This window comes from Theropithecus gelada, chromosome 6 (genome assembly GCF_003255815.1).
Source record: "Theropithecus gelada isolate Dixy chromosome 6, Tgel_1.0, whole genome shotgun sequence".
Classification (NCBI taxonomy): domain Eukaryota; kingdom Metazoa; phylum Chordata; class Mammalia; order Primates; family Cercopithecidae; genus Theropithecus; species Theropithecus gelada.
The window spans coordinates 86,955,005-86,965,326 of record NC_037673.1 but is presented as its reverse complement, the minus strand read 5'-3'; positions in this window follow the sequence as shown (position 1 = coordinate 86,965,326).

Sequence of the window (10,322 nt, the reverse complement as noted above, 5' to 3'; positions counted from 1 at the left end):
AAATATCCCTAAATTCAACTAATTGTTCTCTTCTACGAAACAATCTGCTGAACAGACATATGTTATTTCCCAGCGACTTCTTTTAAGTTTTGATTTATTCAGAAAAACTATTTAGCCTTTGACATTCAAGGAAATGAGATTGATGCTGAAAGCTTCATGTAAATTATTAGAGAGTCAGAGAACTTAGCTCCATACTAACCTTCCCTACACTTGAATCAGAAAATGTTTCAGAACACACCACTTTTTTCATTTTTAATCCACGAATCTAAGTAAGTGTGGAGACCTAACTGTAACTTAGTTGGATATTGTCATTGCCCCACTGCCCATGCAATTTGTGAACCCCAAATGCCAGCCTTGTGCAATGAATTTTCCAAGACCAATTTTGATGGACATAAAACCTCTTTAATCAGTTTATATTCCTAATGAGATTAATAACTCCTTTATTTGAGTATGTATATGAGTATGTGTATGTATCATGTGCAGAAGAGAAAGTGTTAACAAAATAGATTGGGGTAGGGGGGGATAAACAAAAGTCATTTCGGCCCAGTGTGGTGGTTCGCCCCTGTAATCCCAGCACTTTGGGAGGCTGAGGCAGGTGGATTGCTCAAGCCCAGGCGTTTGAGAACAGCCCTGGAAACATAGTGAGACCTCATCTCTACAAATTAAAAAAAGAAAAAAAACTTAACTAGGCATGGTGGCATACACCTGTAGTCCCAGCTGCTCAGGAGGCTGAGGTGGGAGGATCACATGAGCCTGGGAGGTCACGCCACTGCACTCCAGCCTGAGCCGCAGAGTGTGACCCAGTCTCAAAAAAAGAAAGAGTCATTTCATTTTTTACCATATATCTGCTTTCAACTATTTAGAACTAACCAGCCCTGCAAACAAATCTAAACTGTGTAATGCCATAAGATTTTACTACGACTCACTATTCAAAAGGCATTTATTGAGCTCCTACTTTATACTGGGGTAGAAGAAACAGATACTGAAAACATGTTTGTAGCCTTGAGAAGCTTATAATCACAGTACATGCTCAGCTAGTAGAGCAAAGTAAGGGCTTGACTCTGTTGTTTTTCCTCCCTGGCACTGAAATTTCCCATAATAAAAACAAGTAGGAAATGTTTTGGCAAGATGTCTCTAAGCGCTCTTGTAGAGTTGAAATTCTGTGATCTTATGAATTCATTATATTTTCTTAGATGTGTTAGACTTTTTGAAGTTGGAGGAAGAGTAAGAAGCCCAGTTTAAAGTAGTTAAAGCTAGTTTGCTGTAAGGATACCCAGGGAATTGAGGAATAACAAAAAATAACCTCGACAGCTTTACGATTGCAACCTAGCCCACTTTTAGTGTGACGTTTCAGTTTTCTGATGGTTCAGCTACTCTCTATTTCAGTTTTTATAATATCTACTTCTCTTGCTGTTTCTTAATGACTTTGACTTTCTACCTGCAACTTTTGGCTTTTGCATTTGGTGGCTTTGGCAACATTGTGGAGTCTGTTAGTTGCTTTCTTTCTGTGATTCTCTGTGCTTTGGAGTTGTTATACCATTTATATGTCTCACATTTGAATGCGTTAATAAGAAGATGTAGCCAGGTCCAGTCTCCTGTCTCCTATATAAAACATTGCTACGTCCCAGGGTTCTCATGCCATAACCTGCCACCCCAGGATTAGTGATCAGCACATAGTTGCCTTTCTTTACCTCACGTGTTGATCTCTGGTACGATTGGCTATGCTACCAAGCAAAGGCTGCGCGCACCCATGGATAAGGAACTATTCCAAAAGTTTCACACTTAAAGTCAGAAGTTACAAGGAGTCAAATTTTAAAACTCATATATTATCCTTTCAAATTATGAATTCAGTGTTATTAACATAATAAAAATACAGTTTTGGTTTCTGATGAAAAACTAAATGTAAAAAAAAAAAGAAAATAGCCACAAAGATACAAAACATCTATCAGAGGGGCTTATGTTTCTGATAAATATTTAAGTGTGTAAGGCAGAACCACTGAGAACAATAAATACTTTATAGCTGGCACTTTGTCAAACCTATAAGTGGCTCTGCCTTAGAATTTTACATCATCACTAAATTTACAGTCATTTGATAGGTGGAACAGGACAAGAATTACTTCTTTCTAAATCTAAACCTGGTAATAAATCTAACATCAAGATTCTTCTTATTGTCTGTTATCATCTGATGACAATGCCTCTTACCTTCATTGTCTTGGCAGAAATATGATATGTAAAATTATAATGTCATATTACTCACGGTGATTTAACACTATCCAGCCCATACCATTTTAATCAATCAAAATTGTCGCTTTTTAGTGTAATGATTTTGTGGTGAATTCCCTGTGTTTAATATGATATATGGTCCTATCCACTGGTTGATTTACTATTCTCTTCCAAAGTCTAACAGCTCAGGAGGCTGTTCTTGCTTTCGGACGTCTTTGGAATTAGCAAACAAGAATAATTTGTGGTAATAAAAATGCTAATTTCTATGGCAAAAATGAAAGCTGAGAAATATCTTAAGTGCTAGTAGCTGAAGCTAATTTAAGAAAAAATAAAAAGATGATTTTGTGAATTAAAACCACAGAAGTCCTAGAGCTTTTTCCTCTGTGTCCACATATTCTTCAATGCTATCAAGAAAAATCAGGAACACACAAAGTATTCTCCTTCATTAAATTCAGACACACATGGTAGAAGTTTCTTCTTTAAAAAAGTAATTTGAAAGGCAGTTTAAAGTGATCATCAAATATTTATAAATCTTTTCTACTAGAAAAAAGCTAATAAAAATCAACCTCAGATCTCATTCTTGAACTATGTTATACATTTAGAATGGACTACGGTGCCGTAACACCCAACTACCAAACCTCAACGGCCAATGCCGTAATTTCTCACTCACACTGTGCACTCCAAAGAGGTCCACAGTCACTTGGGGATGCAGTGCCTGAAGGACTCATGCTACAGACTCCACATAGGCCACCAGGGAGTCACCTAGGGAACCCGGTTTGTGAAGATTCTGCTCTCCTATGGCTGCACTTCTGGAATCTGCAGCCTCCTGAGACATCCTAGAGAGCTGGGTAGTAATAATTTCCACATCACAAAAGGAGGAAGCAGGGTCTCATGCTAGTGATTAAATGATGAAATTACACACCTGAGCACATGTCTCTTCTGCTCAGAGCCCATTGGCCAGAACTAGTTTTAAGGCTCCTCTCCAATTGGAAGTTGGGGAAGAAACATAATCCCCCCATTTGCCTAGAAGGGAAAAACAGGATATGGATGAACACTAAACATCTTAAACTTGCAGGTTTTCAAAGAAAAAAAAAATGTACAAGTTTATTCCAGGCAACTCTCTTTGTAGAATCTTGAAAATCATATATTAGCTCTGGAATCTGTCATCTTACACAGTGAGAGAGAAAATTCCCTATATGACACTAGATGAGATGAACAACTGATTCCATTATTTAAGTGACTGTGTATATTTAAGTGAGAGGAAGGCAAATATTCTGCCCATCGTTTAATAAAAGCACTGATCTTTAAAATTGAACCTTTTACCAATTGGCAGAGTAATAAAAATAATTTAAAATAAAAATTTTTGTTTTGGCACAGTCATCCCAGTCTGGCTTGTTGAAGCATAAAGACAGATTTTTCAGAACGAAAATATTAATAAGAAATTTAAGATTCTAATATTTCTTATTTAACCTTAACAGAATGGGTTGAGTGAGGTTCTTTCAAACTTATCAAAACCCACTGTTACTGGTGCCTCTGGCCCAACCCATTGAGAAGCTGCCATTGTAGTTCCCAGAGTGCAGAATCAACTGCTCCTACCTTCAGCTGGTTTCCCAAGGCCCACCCTATGCTGGTGGCAAGAGGAATATGGGAGTTCAATCATTCATCTAATGAATATTTGCTGAATACCTACAATTGCCTACTAGTATGGCACTCTGCCATTCTTTTGAAAATGTGACAATAAATGAAATAAACAATAACAAAAGTTTTTTTTTTCTTGAACTTCACATATTAATGAGAGGACAAACAATAGTAAGGGGAGTTAGGGAGTAAACAACCACAAAATCCCAGTGGCCAAACACCAAAATTTCTTACCCATACTATGTATCTCAAACAGGTCTATAGTCAACAACAACAAAAAAACATAATTACATAGATCATTCCATGTAACTATGAATGTTATGAAAAAAATAAAGGCAAGTAATAGGAGAGTGACAGGCATGGAATTTGGAGCTACTTTAGAGTAGATGGCCAGAAAAGGGCTTGAAGGATGTGACATTTGAGTTGAGAGCAGGTGGATATGAGAGAGCCTGGGAAAAGAATCTGGGGTTGAAGGAACCCAAAGGCAAAGTTTTAAAGCCAGAAATAATTTGGGCACACTGGAAGAAACTACCAGGGCCACAGGGCTGAGGTGTAATAGGCCAAGTCAAGGCAGCATCAGGGAAAAGTAAGAAAACAGGTCAATAGCAACTCAAGATAAACAGCCCCCAGACTTTCAAACCATTAATGTGGTATAGAACAGAAAGTTTCATGTGGTGATCAATAGTTGATATTAAACAAGTTCAGTATGGTGGCTAGACCATCAAATAGTGTAAAACTTATCCTCCAAGTCCAAGAAGCACTCTAGAAGAGGTTTAGTTAGTTAAAATTTTGAAGTGATGAATATAAATTTGGAGTTGTGGTTGGGGGTGGAGGGAATATAAGAAATTTAATCTGTGTTTTAAAAATTTTACAATTATATGTAAAAAAAACAGAGCATATACCCTAGAGAATGAATCAAAAACTTTTAGAACACGTCACTAAGTAAAAATTAACATGAGACAAATTAAATTCCAAGTATTGAGGGAAGAGTCAAAAACAAGGAAAGTAACTCAAGAGAGGGTGAATTCTATTTGGAATTTTGAAATAGAGGCCAGATGAAAGACTTACTAGCGAAATGCTAGAAAAGTATCAAAGCAAGGTATTCCATGTAGAGAGAAAGAAGGGTGCAAAGTGGGAATAAATGGTTATTGTTTTGGTTATCTATGCATTACAAAACGTGCAAATTCTAGTAGCTTAAAGCAACGTATAGTCTCTCATGGCTCTATGGATTGACTGGGCTCTGCTGGGTAATTCTTTTTTTTTTTTTTTTTTTTAATTTATTTATTATTATTATACTTTAAGTTGTAGGGTACATGTGCATAACGTGCAGGTTTGTTACATATGTATACTTGTGCCATGTTGGTCTACTGCACCCATCAACTCGTCATTTACATCAGGTATAACTCCCAATGCAATCCCTCCCCCCGCCCCCCTCCCCATGATAGGCCCCGGTGTGTGATGTTCCCCTTCCTGAGTCCAAGTGATCTCATTGTTCAGTTCCCACCTATGAGTGAGAACATGCGGTGTTTGGTTTTCTGTTCTTGTGATAGTTTGCTAAGAATGATGGTTTCCAGCTGCATCCATGTCCCTACAAAGGACGCAAACTCATCCTTTTTTATGGCTGCATAGTATTCCATGGTGTATATGTGCCACATTTTCTTAATCCAATCTGTCACTGATGGACATTTGGGTTGATTCCAAGTCTTTGCTATTGTGAATAGTGCTGCAATAAACGTACGTGTGCATGTGTCTTTATAGCAGCATAATTTATAATCCTTTGGGTATATCCCCAGTAATGGGATGGCTGGGTCATATGGTACATCTAGTTCTAGATCCTTGAGGAATCGCCATACTGTTTGGATTAGAGACTTAAATGTTAGACCTAATACCATAAAAATCCTAGAGGAAAACCTAGGTAGTACCATTCAGGACATAGGCATGGGCAAAGACTTCATGTCTAAAACACCAAAAGCAACAGCAGCAAAAGCTAAAATTGACAAATGGGATCTAATTAAACTAAAGAGCTTCTGCACAGCAAAAGAAACTACCATCAGAGTGAACAGGCAACCTACAGAATGGGAGAAAATTTTTGCAATCTACTCATCTGACAAAGGGCTAATATCCAGAACCTACAAAGAACTCAAACAAATTTACAAGAAAAAAACACACAACCCCATCAAAAAGTGGGCAAAGGATATGAACAGACATTTCTCCAAAGAAGACATTCATACAGCCAACAGACCCATGAAAAAATGCTCATCATCACTGGCCATCAGAGAAATGCAAATCAAAACCACAATGAGATACCATCTCACACCAGTTAGAATGGCGATCATTAAAAAGTCAGGAAACAACAGGTGCTGGAGAGGATGTGGAGAAATAGGAACACTTTTACACTGTTGGTGGGATTGTAAACTAGTTCAACCATTATGGAAAACAGTATGGCGATTCCTCTCCTGGGTAATTCTTACTTGAAGTGTCTCATACAATTGAAGACAATGGCTGAGGCTTAACTGAGTCACTCATCCAAGATGGTAATTAATGCTGGCTCCTGGTGGGGAGCCCAGTTGTAGCATTCAACTGGAATACCTTCAAGTGGCCTCTCTTTGTGGCTGGGGCTTCTCACAGCAACAGCAAGTTTCCAAAAGGAAATGTCTCATAAGTAAGCATTGCAATAGAACAAGACAGGATCTGTGTAGCTTCTTATCACCTATCCTCAAATATTCCATAACATAATTTTCACATTTTATTGGTCAAGCAAGTCACTGAGGTCAGCCCGGATTCAAGAAGAGGGAAATTAAAATCCTCTTCCTGACATAAGTAGAAGCATGTCTATATAAAGATGAACAGAATCCATAGGGACATTCTTTTACTACTATGCCTTCTGGCCACCAAAATTTGTGCCTGTTCCGCTCACTCTTTCAAGACTCTCAATATTCTCATCCCACTATGGCATCAGGCTCAGGTTTGAGGTTCAAGATCTTGTTATTTAAATTGGGTCCAAGTGCAGATGTGCCATGTTTCCTCAGGCTCAAATCTTGCAAGTACAGTTTCTATAAATCTAAAGAATTGTTAACTTAAAAGACAAGTTATCTGGCACATATACATATCATACAATAGTGAAAAGGCATAGGATGACTGAAATAGATACTCTCTTTCACAAAGAGACAAAATGGTAGGTACATAGCAGGTCCACAGACATTCTGAAATCTATTTGGGCATGTGTCACTGGTTCCCTGATTATGACACAGTCCTATTTCCTGGGAGTGATTCTCTAGCTTTTGATTACTCCTCCTAGGATCCTGATTCATCCTTCTCTCTTCATCCTTCTCTCTTCATGACAATAGTCATCTTTGTAAATAAGCAGGGTTTTTTTTTTTTTTCAACTTGTCTCCTGCAAGTTATGAACACAAAGAATTTCCTTTTCACTTTGTGTCATCTCATCCCTTTAAGTCAAAACTTGTATAACTCCTTTAAAAGCTTTATGGGCCTCCTGTGTGTCATGTTATAATCCACTCTACTCAACAAAATTCACACCCCAATTTCTTTCGAAAAATACTTGGTCCAAGCATCGAAGTCCATGGACTTTAGGATACTTAGAAGCCTTTTTTTCCAGTTTAAAATATCTAAGAGTCACACTCTTAAGATTTTTAGGGGACCTATTTTCTATAAGACAGGGCATGCATTAATATTTTTAGAAGCCCTAAGCACGCCCTTAAACTTTTCTTAGGTCACAGCAAATGTCTTACAGGCAAACCCTTGAGGTTTTAATCTGAGATTATGCCTTATTGACACCATGCTGGATTTAATCATTGTTCATTGTTCTGGTGTCATCACTGATTTTGAAAATTTTTTGTGGGGAGAGGCTAAAGATGAGAAACATTTTTTTTTAAACACAGAAAGTCCCATCTTCTTCATATTTCCTCTAATTTTGCTTAATAACTGTTCCTTAAATTTATCTAAAGTTTTTTAAATATGGTTTTTAAATTTCATTCTGAAAGCTCAAAATGCAAACATTTTCATTTGGAAAATTCTATAATCAAGAACTAATGTTAATATTTTGGGAGACAGTACAAACAAGTAGGAGAACAGTACATGAATTTCACTGCCTCTTCTTTCTGGTAATTGGTCTATAGCTATAACCATTGTGTCCTAATTTCAAGACACACAAGAAGACAGATCAATTAGTTATTGGAATAGTTGCAATCAAGATGTTTTTATTAATATATATGCCCAAATACCAAATTATCCTTTTATTTTCTATAATAGTAGTTCAGGGTTGGGATGAACTTGATTCCTGGATCCCACACATTTAAACTTCCCTTGATTTTATTATGTACCTTTCCAATAAATAGGCCACTCAACCAAAGTTGAAGTAAAATGCAGGTAAGCCAGACAGTTGCCCAGGGTGCCAGGCCATGACGGACACCAAAAATCTCCTAAGTAAATTAAAAATACAATGCCAGTCAACTGAGGTTTTACATACGACTTTTCACATGGTTGTCAAATTATAAATGAATCCTGCTCCCATTTAGTTCCTAGTTTTGATATAAATATGTCTTGAAAAATATATAAGTTATTCATAATCCCTACTGCCTTTGATGGAGAATGGATCTTTCAAATGGCAGGTCTTCTGCTAGCTCTGTTTTTTTTTGTTTGTTTGTTTGTTTGTTTTTAATGTCATTACAATGGTCTTTGACATACTTGTGGATAATATAAAGTAGTAAACAAAGACTGTGGTGAAATTTGAAGTATTTTCTAACCAGTAGACCAAGGGACACTGGCTAATAAATACTTTTCTCAAAAAAAAAAAAAAAAAAAAAAGTTTATCTATGTCTTTGTCTCTCTAGAAGAAACATCCCCATGGCTTTCAGGTCTGGCTGCACTATCATGGTTGTAAAGATTCTCCCAATGCTGTTTTATGCTCCCCTCTCACAAGGCCGCATTCCTCACTGATGAAGACAATATGCCACATTTGCCCCTACAAATATGAAGTACAGCAGCACTCTCACCTCTCTGTGATGCACTTTTAAATCAGTTAAAAATTATACCAGCATTTTTTGCAGCTGCCTCATCATGTTGACTTATGAGTTATCTTTCTGTAAACAATCTTTTAATATTACCTTATTACATTCAAAGTTTATGTCAAAATACTTAATTAGAAGAACAGACACCTATCTGATGACTCTAAGAGGGAACCTGCCAAAGTCATTTTTCCTCAATCCCAAAATATATGAATCAGAACATCCTGATGTGTAACATATTTATTCTAACTGCTTAAATTAAAAGTTGCTCAAAAGAAGTGTTTTTATACTTACCAATTTAATTAACATTCACATGACTGTGAGAAGCATCTTTTATACCAATGTTTAATTCACACATCAGTAAGCACTAATGACAAGTGTATTACCATATCATCTTCTAGCAGTTAGGTATATCAGTGACATGCATCATAAAATTAAATAGATAACCAATATTCAAAAGTGCTGCAATAAGAAATTATTGTTGTAATTACCAATGTTGAAAGTAAAGAATTTTAATCAAATCACTTTCTTGGGTTTCCATATTTTCAATTAAAAATTACTTTAAGAAATCACAGAGAAGCTTGTTGTTCTCAGTGTCAAATGCATGTCTAATTAATGTCTTTACTAAAATTAATAACTATTACACTCAGCATTTTAAAAATCAGTATAAATATATTCTCTCTTGCTTTTTTCTCTTCACCTCACTCTTTGCCAGCTATGTTTGTTACTGATGTTTGGTAACAGGGAAGAGTGTCTACTTTGCTTGGATAAAATAATTATCATTCCTAGTGTCCAGGAAATATCCTCATGACTGGACACAGTAGATATTTGAAGAGACTTCCAATTCCTTCTCCTTCTTATGTTTGTGGCTTTTAACCAATTCCGAAAGATGCCATCAGTTTTTTATGATAGTATCTCATAGTACAAGCTCATACAAATTCTGCTTTCTTTCGTTCCCTTATTTATTTGATAATATAAATTTCCTTTTGGCCTTCTGTTGAAACTGGATTTTCAGAAGAAATTGTTCTCTTTCAATGGTACTTTATAATTTTCAGGCTGCATTTATATCCTCTGGTATTTGCTAAAGGTGATTATTCAATTATTACATGAATGTTAAAACAACATGCACTTAACTAACCAAGATGATAAAGAACCCTTACTCATGCAATGTTACCTCAAAATAGTATAATGGCAAAATAGAAAGAGAAAAAACAGAAAGATAACTGGACTAGAAATCAGAAGAACTGAGCTTGAATTCTGATGCTCCGACTATTTTATTAGCTGTGGAATTTTGCACACATTACTTAAAACAGCCTCAGCTTTTTTTTTTTCTTTTCTTTTCTTTTTTTCTGAGATGGAGTCTCACTCTGTCACCCAGGCTGGAGTGCAATGGCGCCATATTGGCTCACTGCAAACTCCGCCTCCCCGGCTCAAGCG